Here is a 13,159-nt window from a genome sequence, read left to right as displayed (position 1 = left end):
AGGGCGTATATATGGTTACATCATATTGCAGAAAAGAAACAGGTGCTTTTTGGACAAAGGAAGAAGTGACACAATATTACATCATTAATTAACTTTTCACCAAACCACACTAAAAACCCATAGAATTCAATATTATCTCTAACTACTGTCTTTAATCTTATTATTGCTTTTAGACTAAACCCATAAATTCATACATTTGACAATTGTAGAAGTCTGTTTTCTACTAACACTATCACAAATACACATATTGACCATATATTCGTTGGTTCTATTCCCTCATTGCCCTGAGGCTGATCCAATTTACCTGTATGCACATCTGCTAGGTTTGCTAATGGGCATGATCTCATTTTACATCCTCCATCTGCCTTTCCGAAGTACATCATATTAGCTCTTTTCTAGAAGTTGTATTTGTTGGTTCCTAACTTTCACAAGATGGCTGCCTGGCTCATCATGGTAGCTCAATATATTATAGCTAACCATTCTCTTACAAGCACAAACAAGATGGGAAAGTTCAGCCACCATACCTCTCAGGAAGGAAATGGGTTTTGTGTCCCTGAAATGAACATGCTTTGTTCCGACATCTAAATATCAACCCAGGAACAAAAGTAAAAGACCTTGTGAAGATGATGGCGGGAGCTGCTAAGAGTGTGTCAATATCCACAGTGAAACGAGTACTGTATTAACATGAACTGAAAGGCCACTCTGTTAGGAAGAAGCCATTACTCAAAAAGAAACAAAAAAGCCAGATTAATGTTTGCATGTGCACACAGGATCAAGGACCATAATTTTTGGAGGCATGTCCTGTGGTCTGATGAAACCAAAATTAAACTTTTTGGTCTTAACGACCATCGATACGCTTGGAGGAAAAAGGGAGAAGCTTTGAAACCTAAGAACACTATGCCAACTGTGAAACACGGGGGAGGCAGCATAATGTTGTGGGGTTGTTTTGCTGCAGGAGGGACTGGTACACATCTCAAAATAGATGGCATCGAGAAAAGAAGATTATGTGGCAATACTGAATCAACATCTCAAGACATCAGCCAGGAAGTTAATGTGTATATGTATGTAATGTGTATATGAGATTCAATCACTGAAATTGAAGAATAAAGTTTGCTATGGGGCCCATTGGACACTAGTTCACCATTGCTTCTGCTCCATCACATTAGTGATTAATTAGGGTCTCGACTTGAGAAAAGGTTTTGGAAAGGGCAGTTATGTCTGAAGCAATGAGAGTAAATAACCTTTGTTACCCAAATCTTGTCCTGACACAGGTAACATCTTGTCTACATTAACTTTAACCTATATATAGCTATGGACATGATGGATCAGGGTGAAGGCTGAAGACTCCTAGAAAAACCATTAGTCACAAGTTAATGCAACGAAATCAATTAACAAAGGGAGGAAATTATCACATACCTCACTGCATTCTTATGAAGAACAGTGTAGCATTCATCATTACATTACATTAATATATACTGCAATCTACTTATAATCAATATTCCCAGTTCAAATTAAAATCAGCTTTTTGGCAGGATCAAATGCAATTTAGCATTACCAAAGTATGTGGTACATCTACAAATGAGGGACAGGTACAAACCCAGTAAGAGCAAGGAACAGCATCTTCCTCTCTATGACAAGCATAAATGTATTGTGCTGCTATTCCCACTGTGTTTTCTCCTCAGGGTATGTGCACATGATATCTTAATTCCAAACACAAAGCCTCTGAGGTTTTTGTAGGGAAAGCTGATTCAGGAAAAAGTCATTGCTATTTTATCTTAAGTTTCTTTGCTGTCGAGTTTGCCAGCTTTTTTTCTGCCATCTTTTTCCTGTGACTTTAATTAGAGAAAGCAGGCAGCTTCTGTCATTAATCTGTTGTGGGGTGTCCCTTAATCAGCGACTCCTTTCCTGTCCCCAACGCTAGGTGCGCCCTAGCTCGCCCTGCTCCCTGAATTACTTTTGATGGTGAAGATGCTGGGGCCACATACCACTCCTTAGCTCCTGGATTCATCCTCAGTCTGTACCCTTCCCCCACGCAGGGAAGAGGGGAGTAGTAGTGTACCATAGTACACCCACCAAACTATCAAGGTAATACGAACAGGGGTAACAAAAAATACCAAACATATAAATGTACTCACACATACAACAGTGGAATGCACCTGGGAGTTGAGAATGGGGTTAAACCAAAATGGAGAATAAAGGGAATTATCACACACCCAAAACCTAGAAACAGTCTCAGATAAATCCACCAAATGCTTTCTCCAATGATAACCAACAACAACCTCCAGCCATGCAACATAAATAGCTTGCTCTGACAATGAGTGCTATCCAGGACCTAGATGATATAGGAGATGGGAGTGGCTAACAGTGCACAGCTGAGAGCCTTAACGCTCCAGGAGCTCTCAACTGAGCAGATTTAGCACCTGCACTGCTAAAATAAATTTACACCATTTAATATGAAAATGAAGTGGATCTAAGCAGTGCATGAGTAGGAGAAATCAGACGCTGTGGTCTTCTGGCTCCTATCTGCTGCTGTAAACCCCTGAGCTTCATTTGGAAGAATGAACTGATTACATCTTTATTGTTAAAAGTTCAAGGAAAAGATGCTGAAATGGTTAAAAGACATAACTAAACACTGATCATGTGCACAGCAATGTCGCTTTTTCATTGCTGTCCATTATGTTCACTTTTTCGGCGGATCTGTGGTCGTTTTTCATGTGGAATCCGCCTTAAAAAGACGTTGTGTGCACATAACTTTACTCACCTAAATGTATAGTTTCTCTTTCCCCTCCAAGGAGGAAGAGGTCAGAGATTCTTATAAAATTATTGTCCCTCACTAGTGAGAATATATGGAGGAACATTCTATCAGGATAATGGCCTCATCTTCCAAGGTCTCCTGGTCACAGTGTTGGGCTAGTTTGCTCTCCCTGCTTTGACTGTGCTGCTTTATTTGCCTCTCTGCTGGCCAGCATGGACCTCCCTTGAAACCCAACCATTGTGTAACATTGATAAAATAAAACCCAGCTCACTGTGATTGCATCTCGATTAAGGGTATGCAGACAATTGAAACGCATTGATGCGGCTCATGTGAATTTGTATAGTTGTCTGTGTATGTCCTCCTAATTGTTTATGTGAAGAATTACAGTTTGTGGAGCTGAACTCTCTTCATTTTGCGTTGTGTAACATCCTGTCTTTTTTACAACAGTTTGTATCTGTTTGAGAAGTGAGAACAATTGCTGGAGTTTTAGGAGCAGAATATCAGGGGATCCATCAGGGCAGTACCCTTACTGTTTTACGGGGCCCGGTGAGCAGAAGTAAAGAGGGGGGCCCAGACCCAGTCCGAATTCCCTCCCTCTTGTGCTTCTGCTCACCGGCCCCAGGATGTAATGAAGCATTGTGCACCGGCCCTGCTGGCTGCGCACATTTTGGAATGAGAAGCCTTCCTGGAGCTTCGCGGAAAAGCTGTGCTGCTCTGAAGCGACAGCAGAGGAGAGGTGAGCATTTGATTATTTAAGTTTTTATTTAAAACAATATATGGGGCCCATTATACTGTTTAGAACACTTTATGGGGCCATTATATACTGGATGGAGCGCTCTATGGGGTCATTATTATTCTGTATAGAGCAACATATGGGGCTCATTATACTGTATGGAGCATTATATGGGCCCATTATATTGCATGGGGCCAATATACTGTATTGAGCACTATAAGGGGACCAATATACTGTATGGAGAAGTATTTGGGGCCCGTTATTCTGTATGAAGCAATATATTGGGCCATTACATATGGAGCAATATATGAGGCCATTTTATACTATATGGACCATTATATGGGGCCATTATAAACTGGAGAATTATATGGGCCATTATGCTGTATGGAGCCTTATATGGGGCCAATTATACTGTATGTAGCATTATATGGAGCCAATATACTGTATGGAGCATAATATGGGACACATTATACTGTTTGGAGCAGTATATGGGGCCCATAATAGTGTATGGATGACTAAGTGGTGCCCATAATACTGTATGGAGGACTATGTGGTTCTTCAATACAGTATGGAGGACTAGGTGGTGCCCATAATACAGTAAGGAGGACTATGTAGTGCCCATAATACTGTATGGAGGACTATACTGTCCGGTCTAAAATGATAAGTCTGCACTACAAGGATTAACCGGTTTCAGAGCTATTGTAGAATTTTCAACAGATATCACTCATGTAATGTAAGAAGTAAGTGAAATGTTTGGAATTGTACTATACCTATATTTCTTAACTGTGCATCTTGAATCGCAGTATGTGTTAAAGGGGCTCAATGAGACTCTTTCACCCAGGGCCCAAATAAAATAGTATTCCATTAAGGGAGGGAGACTCATTATAAGCTAAACTAGGGAAATCTAGCAAATTTTGTAAACAGCGCAGACTCGAACTAGAATGTCCCAAAACTGCACCAAAGCCATCACAGTAGCTCATATTGAATGATACTGGTGCACATCAGACCCCCGTACAGCCAAAACTAACATTTGATTATCTTAATTTTATACCATTTTTTAACAAAAAACCTGTGTATGCATTAATAAATGCAGCAGATTGCAGGGGAATCAGAATTCTGACATATTTTTGTGAGCACATTGTCCACTTTTAATTTTGTTTTTAAAAAAATATATATAGGATATATGCAGCATGTCATTTTATTAGAATTTTGGAATAAATCAGCCTTTTGGATCAGCTGGACTATTCATCTTCATTGTCAGAAAGTCTGAATACCATGGAAGCTGCAGGCAAACACCTCAAGCCCTAAAGACCACTGACAGGAAGCAGGGTTACTCGAAGCTGCAGGCAAACAGGCGACCTTATGAAGACCACTGACAGGCAGCAGGGTTACTGGAAGCAAACGACAAGGTTTTGGCTGCATTAATGATGTCAGGCTGACATCACAAGTCACTGCTATAGCCAATCACTGAGCTCAATGGCTGTTCAGAGACAATTTTTTAGAAAAAAAAACAGCCTTCTAGTTCAGAAAAGGTGAAGAATAAAGATTTTATCAGCCCGTGTATGCAAATAATTCATGTACTCAAAAAGGACAAAGTAAACTGGGCTGAAACATTCCGTACACAGGCTAAAAAAGAATATGTATTAAAAAAAACTATTTTTCTGCTATTACATCCTGACAGCCACAATTATATATAGCAAGAATTGAAAGTCAGGAATACCCAACCAAAAACTTCATAACGGAGTTGCAGTAATGCAAATATTATAAGGGTATGTGCACACATAGTTTTTTGTCTGCGGATTTTGTAGAGAAAACCGCAGGTAAGTCCGCAGGACTTGCAGTTTTGCCTGCGGTTTTGCCCTGCGGTTTTACACCTCATAATGGATGAGGTGTAAAACTGCAGCGTTTCTGCACCAAACAATTGACATGCTGCGTTTTGAAAACCGCAGCAAAACCGCGCGGAAAAAAACGCAGCATGTGCACAGCTTTTTTTTATTTCCATAGGAAATAAAGGTACTGTACAACGCAGCAGAATCTGCTGCGTTTCTGCAGAGCCAATACCGCTGCGGAAACGCAGCAGAAACCGCAAAGTGTGCACATACCCTTAGGGTACGTGCACACGCTGCGGATTCCGCTGCGTTTCCGCAGCGGTTTTGGCCGCTGCGGACCCGCAGCAGCTTTAGCTGCGGTGTACAGTACCATTCAAATGAATGGGGAAAAAAAAACGCTGTGCCGACGCTGCGGAAAAATCCGTGCGGATTTGCTGTGGTTTTGAATCCGCAGAAAGAAGTGACATGTCAATTCTTTCTGCGGAAACCGCTGCGGGTTCCTTTCTCCACCATTGTGGAGATAGTGAATCCGCAGGACCAAACCGCAGGCAAAACCGCAGATAATCCGCAGGTCTTTTGACCTGCGGATTATCTGCGGTTTTTGCAAAATCCGTGCGGATTAATCCGCAGCGGATTCCGCAGCGTGTGCACGTACCCTAACTCTTATGGCTGAGTGATGGCCCCTCTTGTGCACAAGGGCAGGCAACATCTCTCCTATAATGTGACAGGTTCTAAATGTAACATGGAACTTTCTCTGTTGTTACAGACATTGTCCCATTCATCTCCAGCCCTGGTCTCCCAATAACCTCGGTGACCTAACTCCAATCACAGAGCTGCCCTCTCACTTCCCGCAGGCTGCACCCAGATAACTGTGACAGGAGCTGTGGCCCCGCCTGGGGTTGTCTCTGCTTCTTTCTCTCATTCCTCACATACTTGTATTCCATTTTATAATGGTGATGACTGTACTAATTGAGATGTCCTGCTATTCCTGCATCCCAGTGTCAGGTGTGAGCAGGGAAAGGGGATGATATTCTGTGCAGGTACCTGACTCATGTAACTAGTTGGCACTGCCCCCTTTATTTAAGCCATTGTTGCCTTCCAGGCCTCACACTTCCCTTTATCAGCCAGGAGGATTATACAGGGGGTATAAGCACTCAGGTGAGGATGGAAAATCTCATTGTTTGTTATTTATTCCTGGAAAATGATTTGTTTATTCCAAGTTATTTTACTTAAAGCTCCTGGAACAGTATCTGAGAAAAGATAGCAAATAATATTTACATATCCAAACTCAATGGTCCACTGTGCTTTAATTTGGACTATTAGGAGGATATATATAATGTACGTAATGCAATGAATACCTACTTTGCAGTTAAAGTACATTAAGAAAAAAGCCCAGATTATATCCCAGAGCTGAAGTTGTTACATCTTGGCTGTATGTTATTATCGGCAACTACAGTCAGCAAGTGTATGGATAGATATACTGTCTAACTGCTTACGCCTGTTTCACACTTCCGTTTTTGTGTCCGCCAAACGGATCCGTTTCCGTTTTTTGACGGAAACTGATGCAAACGGATCCGGTTTTTTAAAAACGGATCCGTTTTTTTGACGGATCCGCGGTAACCGTAATGGAAGTCTATGGGACAAAAAAAACGGATCCTGCAAAAAATGGCGGATCCGTTTTTTTACGGAAAACAACAGATTTTGACGGATTTTAAAAAACGGAAGTGTGAAACAGGCTTTAGCAAACCTCATGTAATACAAGGGGAAGCGATCCTTACTATATCATCTGACACCGAACAAGCAGCTAATGCTGAAAATTTGATATTTGATACTTGAATCATGGGGAGTAAGATACAGGATGTAACTCAGGATCAGTAATGTATGTACACAGTGACTGCACCAGCAGAATAGTGAGCGCAGCTCTGGAGTATAATACAGGATGTAACTCAGGATCAGTACAGGATCAGTAATGTATGTATGTACACAGTGACTGCACCAACAGAATAGTGAGTGCAGCTCTGGAGTATAGTACAGGATGTAACTCAGGATCAGTAATGTAATGTATGTACACAGTGACTGCACCAGCAGAATAGTGAGTGCAGCTCTGGAGTATAATACAGGATGTAACTCAGGATCAGTAATGTAATGAATGTACACAGTGACTGCACCAGCAGAATAGTGAGTGCAGCTCTGGAGTATAGTACAGGATGTAACTCAGGAACAGTAATGTAATGTATGTACACAGTGACTGCACCAACAGAATAGTGAGTGCAGCTCTGGAGTATAGTACAGGATGTAACTCAGGAACAGTAATGTAATGTATGTACACAGTGACTGCACCAACAGAATAGTGAGTGCAGCTCTGGAGTATAGTACAGGATGTAACTCAGGAACAGTAATGTAATGTATGTACACAGTGACTGCACCAGCAGAATAGTGAGTGCAGCTCTGGAGTATAGTACAGGATGTAACTCAGGAACAGTAATGTAATGTATGTACACAGTGACAGCACCAGCAGAATAGTGAGTGCAGCTCTGGGCACACCCAGGAAGAGGAGGAGCGTCGCAGCTGAGTGTCTGCAGGCCAGGGTTTTGCTAAGCTCCTGGGAAGGGAGGTTTTTTTCCTGCAAGGACTTTCCATCTGCCCCCTTCCCAGGAAAGAGGACTCTCCCTGGGACTGAGCGCCGGGGCTGTGCCCCTGGCTCCCACCCCCCAGCAAGCCAGCTGGGGGTGGGGGGCCTCATCCACCAACAGGAGGCCCAAGGCACAGCCAGCCAGTCCCAGGGATGGGGAAAAAGCGGACCTCAGGGGGCCGCAAGGCTCCAGGGTCCGGGACCCCTGAAGTGAAGGCTGTGGCGGGCCCTTCCCCCGGAGATGCAGCAGCCGGCAGAGGTGAGGCGGGGCCCCCCCTTAACATCTGGGGCTCCAAGGTTACGGGAGAGCCGGCTACCACCTACGCCTCCCGCATCCATGCCCACCTCTCCGAGTACGAGGAGGCCGGCAAGCAGCTCAGGAGACTCCGGGGGGAGTTGGAGGGAGCCCGGGTCATCAGTAAAAACAGGCTCCCTGCCTCAAAGAGAGCGGAGGTCGCCACCACAGTCAAGCGGCTGAAAGGGGAGATTCTGGCCCTGGAGGACCGGCGAAGTACCATCATGGCCGGCAGCGGCCCCTTTCCAGGAGAAGCTGCACAACGAGGACCGGTTCAGGGCCATGGCCGGTGGGTCTCCTGGGGGGTCAGGAGTCACCATCCAGGTGGAGGAAAGCGAGGAGGAAGAGCAAGATGGCGCCCACACCACACCCGGGCCGCCTCCACCTGAAGACCTGGCGGACACCAGTGTGAGCCAGGTAACATACAGTGGGATAGCCCCCGAGCAGGTGGCCCTCCCGCTGGATTCCAGTAACGCGGAGGAAAGCGGGAGCGAGGGGGAGGATGGAGGGAGCGGGAGTAGTTCTGAGGGGGGCTGCCTCATCCTTAAACAAGTACGGCAAACGGAATCCCCAGCACGGTTTGGCACGCTGTTGTTTGGGTATGAAGTCTGCCCAGAGGATGAGGCAACCGGGAAGAGGAGAAACAGGAGGCGCAGGCATAAGGCCTCTGAAGGCGTGGAGGAACAACTGGTTTTTGCTCCTCTTCCCGGGGCCCCTCTGTCCCGCTGTGTGGAACCCGCTACCCACCCCGGCTCGGGCCCTGTGGTGGGTCCGCAGCGAGGGAGCGGGGAGAGAGATGTCTGTTGTGACCTGACTGTCGCATCTGGTGACAGTTCAGACCAGGGCAGCGACATGGAGGTCGGTGCTGGTTGTTGTGTTGGTGGTGGTGTCCGGGCTCAGCCCTCGGTGGCAGGGGGGCTGGCCTGGCACCAGGTAAAGTTGGTACAGCCAGGGCCGCAACTCCGGCGGCGAGTGCTGGGGCTTCTGGACCCCCCACGTACGGATCCGCTAAGTCTGGATCGCTAGTGGGGGTCCAGAAGCCTAGGAAGGGCGAACAGAACATCAAGCAGCAGCTGAGGCGGTGCAAAGTGCTGGTCGCTCCCATGTCGGCGCCCGTGGTGAGAGCGGGGTCTCCGGCACATCGACCCAAAAAGGGGTCCATGCGGGGGGCTCCGCCACTGCTGGGTGACGAGGGGGAGTGGCCGGCCTTGCCTGTCTCAAGTGGTGGGCATAGGGTGGCGGCGGTGGTTGCCCGGCCTGCAAAGGCTGCAGCATGCGGGGGGGGCGTGTCCTCCTCGGCCGTCGTCCCGTCTGCGTCACCCGGGGAGGCGTGGCCTCGCAAGGGGTCGCTGCTCTGCCCGTGGTGGCCGTGACTGGCGGGGGGGGCATGGCCTCAGTGGTCGCGGCTCCGCCCGCTGTGCTCACGTCACCCGGGGGGCCATGGCCTCACAAGGGGCCGCGGCTCTTCCTGGGGTGGCTGCAACCAGTGGGGGGGCGTGGCCACGGCGGGCTCACTGCCCTCTGTCCCACCCACCCTTCCAAGTAATGCTGTGCTGCCCCCAAAAGCTGGCGGGGAGTTGTCGGGGTCCCCGGCCCACCTACCTTCATCTGAGGGTGCGGGGGCTCTGGCGCTCCCTGGCAAGCCGGCGGCGGGGGTGAAGAAAAGTGCAGGGCAGGGAGCAGTGCCAGAGGCCGTCCCTGCCCAGAGTAAACAAAACTCGGAAAAAGAAAAAAAAAAAATGGAGTTGAAATCAGGAGCTGCTGCTGCTCCTAGGCCCAGCCAGGGCAGGGTGCATGGTGTCATCAGCACTGAGGCATTTAAAGGGGCGGCGGCGCTCCTGGACAGGAGCTGGAGTAGCTCCCAGCAAGAGAGCTCAGGGCCACCAGCAGGCAAAGAGAGGAACTGCACTGGTTTAGTAAATGTAAATAATGTAAATAATATTACTATGTACACCAATTGTGCGAGTGAGAGTGAGTACGAAAGCGGAGTGGACATATTTGAGGAGATGTTTGCTGAAGTGAATGGTGATATGAGTGACATGGATGAGGGCGTGAGTGCTAGTGTGAATGTTGGTGAATGTGCTGGAGTGAATGCTGGGGTGAATGCAAATAATAAAAGAGTGAATGGGAGAGTGACTGGGAGGACGAATGAGGGTGCTAGCACAAGTGGTAGTAGTGGTGGGAGGGCTGGCCCGTCTGCCCCTCTGGCCGCGAGACCCCAACGCAATTATGCGGGGGCCACGGCTGGGGGTCGGGGTGGTCCTGGGGGGGTCTCCTCGCCTCCGGGCTCCAGGGACGGCGTTTCGCACTGCCATTTCCTGGAGGCTCTCAAAAGGGGAGATAGATCAATAGTGGTAGAGGGGAGGACAGTGGACTTGTCTTTCTGGATAGAGAGACACGGCCTTGCTGCCTTCCAAAATCAAAGGGAGGGAGGGACTGTTTGGTCTCTCCCCACAGCCGGGCAGGGGCCACCAATAAGGAATGTGGTCCGTCTTAGGTGGGGGGGCAGTGAAGCTTGTCCACCTAGGAGCAAGGTGGTGGAGCTCCTCCTTAAGATGGGCTTCGGGGCGAATTACATCTTTGCCCTGATACACCCTTCGGTGTCCCGCTTCTTCGACGTCAGCTTCATGAGGCCAGAGGGGCTTGAGCTCTTTTGGTCAAATTACGAGCTGGTGCGAGAAGAGCCCGGATGGCGAGACTTCGTGGCTCAAGCGGTGTCTCGCCAAAATTCCGTCAAGCGAGTGACCGTGGTTACATGTAACGAGTCTCTCGCAGGCGTGGACATCATGACGTGGCTTTCCCGTTACGGGGAGGTCACCGAGGTCCCAAAAAAGAACAGGGACAAGTTCGGCATCTGGTCGGGGGGCTGGACCTTCATGGTCAAATTGAAGGTTTCCGGCGGCACGGTCACCCACATCCCTTCCTCGGCGTTCCTGGGAAGGGACAGGATCCTGATCTACCGGGGGCAACCGAAGGTCTGCCACAAGTGCTGTGACCCCACCCACTTCAGCGCCAACTGCAAGGTGCAGAAGTGCGCGTTGTGTGGTGGGGTAGGTCACCTGGCCGCCTTGTGTAAGGATATTCGGTGCCACCTGTGTGGTGACCTAGGTCACCCTCTCAGCCGCTGCCCTCGCTCTTTCTCTAATGCCGCCGCAGGCCCGGTGGGGGGAGACCGTGGGGGAGCAACCCCCGGTGGCGCTTCTTCTGCTGTGGCAGGTGGTGGCGGAGGAGGAAGGGCTGAGGGGTCAGTGAGGAAGGGCAATGCTGCAAGGGGCCCCGCGTACCAGCGGAGGCAGGAAAAGCGCCAGGGAGGTAAGGGACAGGTGGAGCCTCGGGCAACCGGGGTGATGCCTGCTCCTCCCTCCAGGCCCGTGGCCAAAGCCTCTGAGGCCCTGGGGGAGAGTGCGGTGAGTGAGGAGATCAGGAGGATAGAGAGAGAGGAGAAAGCGGTTGACTCGGACAATTCCTCTCAGTATGAAAGTGTTGATGAGGAAGTTCAAGAGCAGCCTACAGCATCAGGTGGCAAAACCAGGCGTGCCAAGCGCAAAACGGGGGGGAAGAAGGCTGACAAGCCTTCAAAGTCCCCCCCGCCCCCGACCACCAGGGTGCATACGGAAGGGCCCGCTGACCCCCCTCTGATCAGACTCTCCAACCGGTTCAGCGCCCTCGGAGGTTCAGATGATGAGCAGCAAGACGAGGGTGCTGGGCCGGGGACAACACCGGAGGGTCCTTCAGGGGGTGGCGGAGTCCGTCCCTCAGGGGGCACTGTTCCTCCTGAGGGGGGGATAGACCTGGAACCCGGGGGCGAGGACACCAGGGGAGTGGGATGGACACGTCGGGAGCTTCCCTGAAGAGGAAGGTGTCTGACCCCTCCCCAGGTGGAGGTGATAGCGGGGTAGGGAAGAAATTGGCCATCCAACTCGATCACCCATGATGGCTGAACTCGCCCCGTTGACGCTGGCGTCCATTAATGTCGCCAGCATCAAGTCAGATGCGGCTCGCTTTACGGCCTTTGATTTTTTTCTCCCGGATTGAGGCAGAAATTTTATTCTTGCAAGAGACCAGACTAACAGACATGGGGGCCGTCTATAAAGCATGGAGGGAGTGGAGGTGCGGGCCCTCATACTGGTCTCTTGTGGCCGAGCCGTATAGCGGGGTGGCAGTCCTTTTTAAGACTGCAGCTGTTGAATGCCGATGGGTTACTGAGTTGGAAATGGGGAGGTGCCTGATCCTAGATGTCTTCATGAGGGGACAAGAGCTCCGGCTCATCAACATCTACGGCCCGCAGTCCAAGTGGGACCGCAAATGTCTCTTCCTGAGGATCAAGCCCTTTCTTTTTACGAGCCGACAGGTGGTCTTCGGTGGGGACTTCAACACCATTATGAGGTCCCGTGACCGGGGGGGTCCCAGAGATCGCCTGGCTTATGATAGCGTCGCGTTGAATAGCATAGCCAGTGAAGCTCGCCTGGTGGATGTCCACATTTGGCACACCCCAGGTCACGGGGGTTTCACCTACCATAGGGGTAGCAGTAGGTCTAGAATAGACAGGTTTTTTTTAAAGGAGGACGCCATCTTTTCTGCTGTGTCCGCCGTTGAGGTGGAGTTCTCGGATCACTGTCTAATTTTCTTTTCTCTGAATGTTGCAGAGACTCCTCGGATGGGAAGAGGGCTGTGGAAGCTCAATTCGTCCCTGCTGGAAGAAGCGGAGGTGAGACAATCCTTCGAGGATTTTCTTAAGAGCCAGGTACCGCTGTTGGATCTCTGTAGTAGTAAGTCAGAGTGGTGGGAGATCTTCAAAAAGTGGGTGGCGGGGTTCTTCCGTCAGCTCTCGAACCTCAGGAGTCTGAACAGGCACCGCTTGTACCAGGCCCTGGGGAGGAAACTCGAGCAGCTTGTCTCGACTGGAGGTGACCGT

The 13,159-nt window shown here is 49.2% G+C and overlaps 1 protein-coding gene across 1 annotated transcript in view; it reads left to right on the top strand.

Moving 5' to 3' along the window:
- Nucleotides 1–6,416: 6,416 nt before the first annotated feature.
- The window catches only part of LOC141048874 (uncharacterized), a 184,053-nt gene continuing 177,310 nt past the window's right edge, over nt 6,417–13,159 (top strand). The window contains exon 1 of the mRNA XM_073544963.1: nt 6,417–6,475. The gene's annotated coding sequence lies outside the window, so the exon portion shown is untranslated. The remainder of the gene's footprint in view (nt 6,476–13,159) is intronic.

Source organism: Dendrobates tinctorius, unplaced genomic scaffold (assembly GCF_039654945.1).
Source record: "Dendrobates tinctorius isolate UK_male_01 unplaced genomic scaffold, ASM3965494v1 ptg000138l, whole genome shotgun sequence".
NCBI lineage: Eukaryota > Metazoa > Chordata > Amphibia > Anura > Dendrobatidae > Dendrobates > Dendrobates tinctorius.
This window is presented reverse-complemented; position numbering and strand designations above follow the sequence as displayed.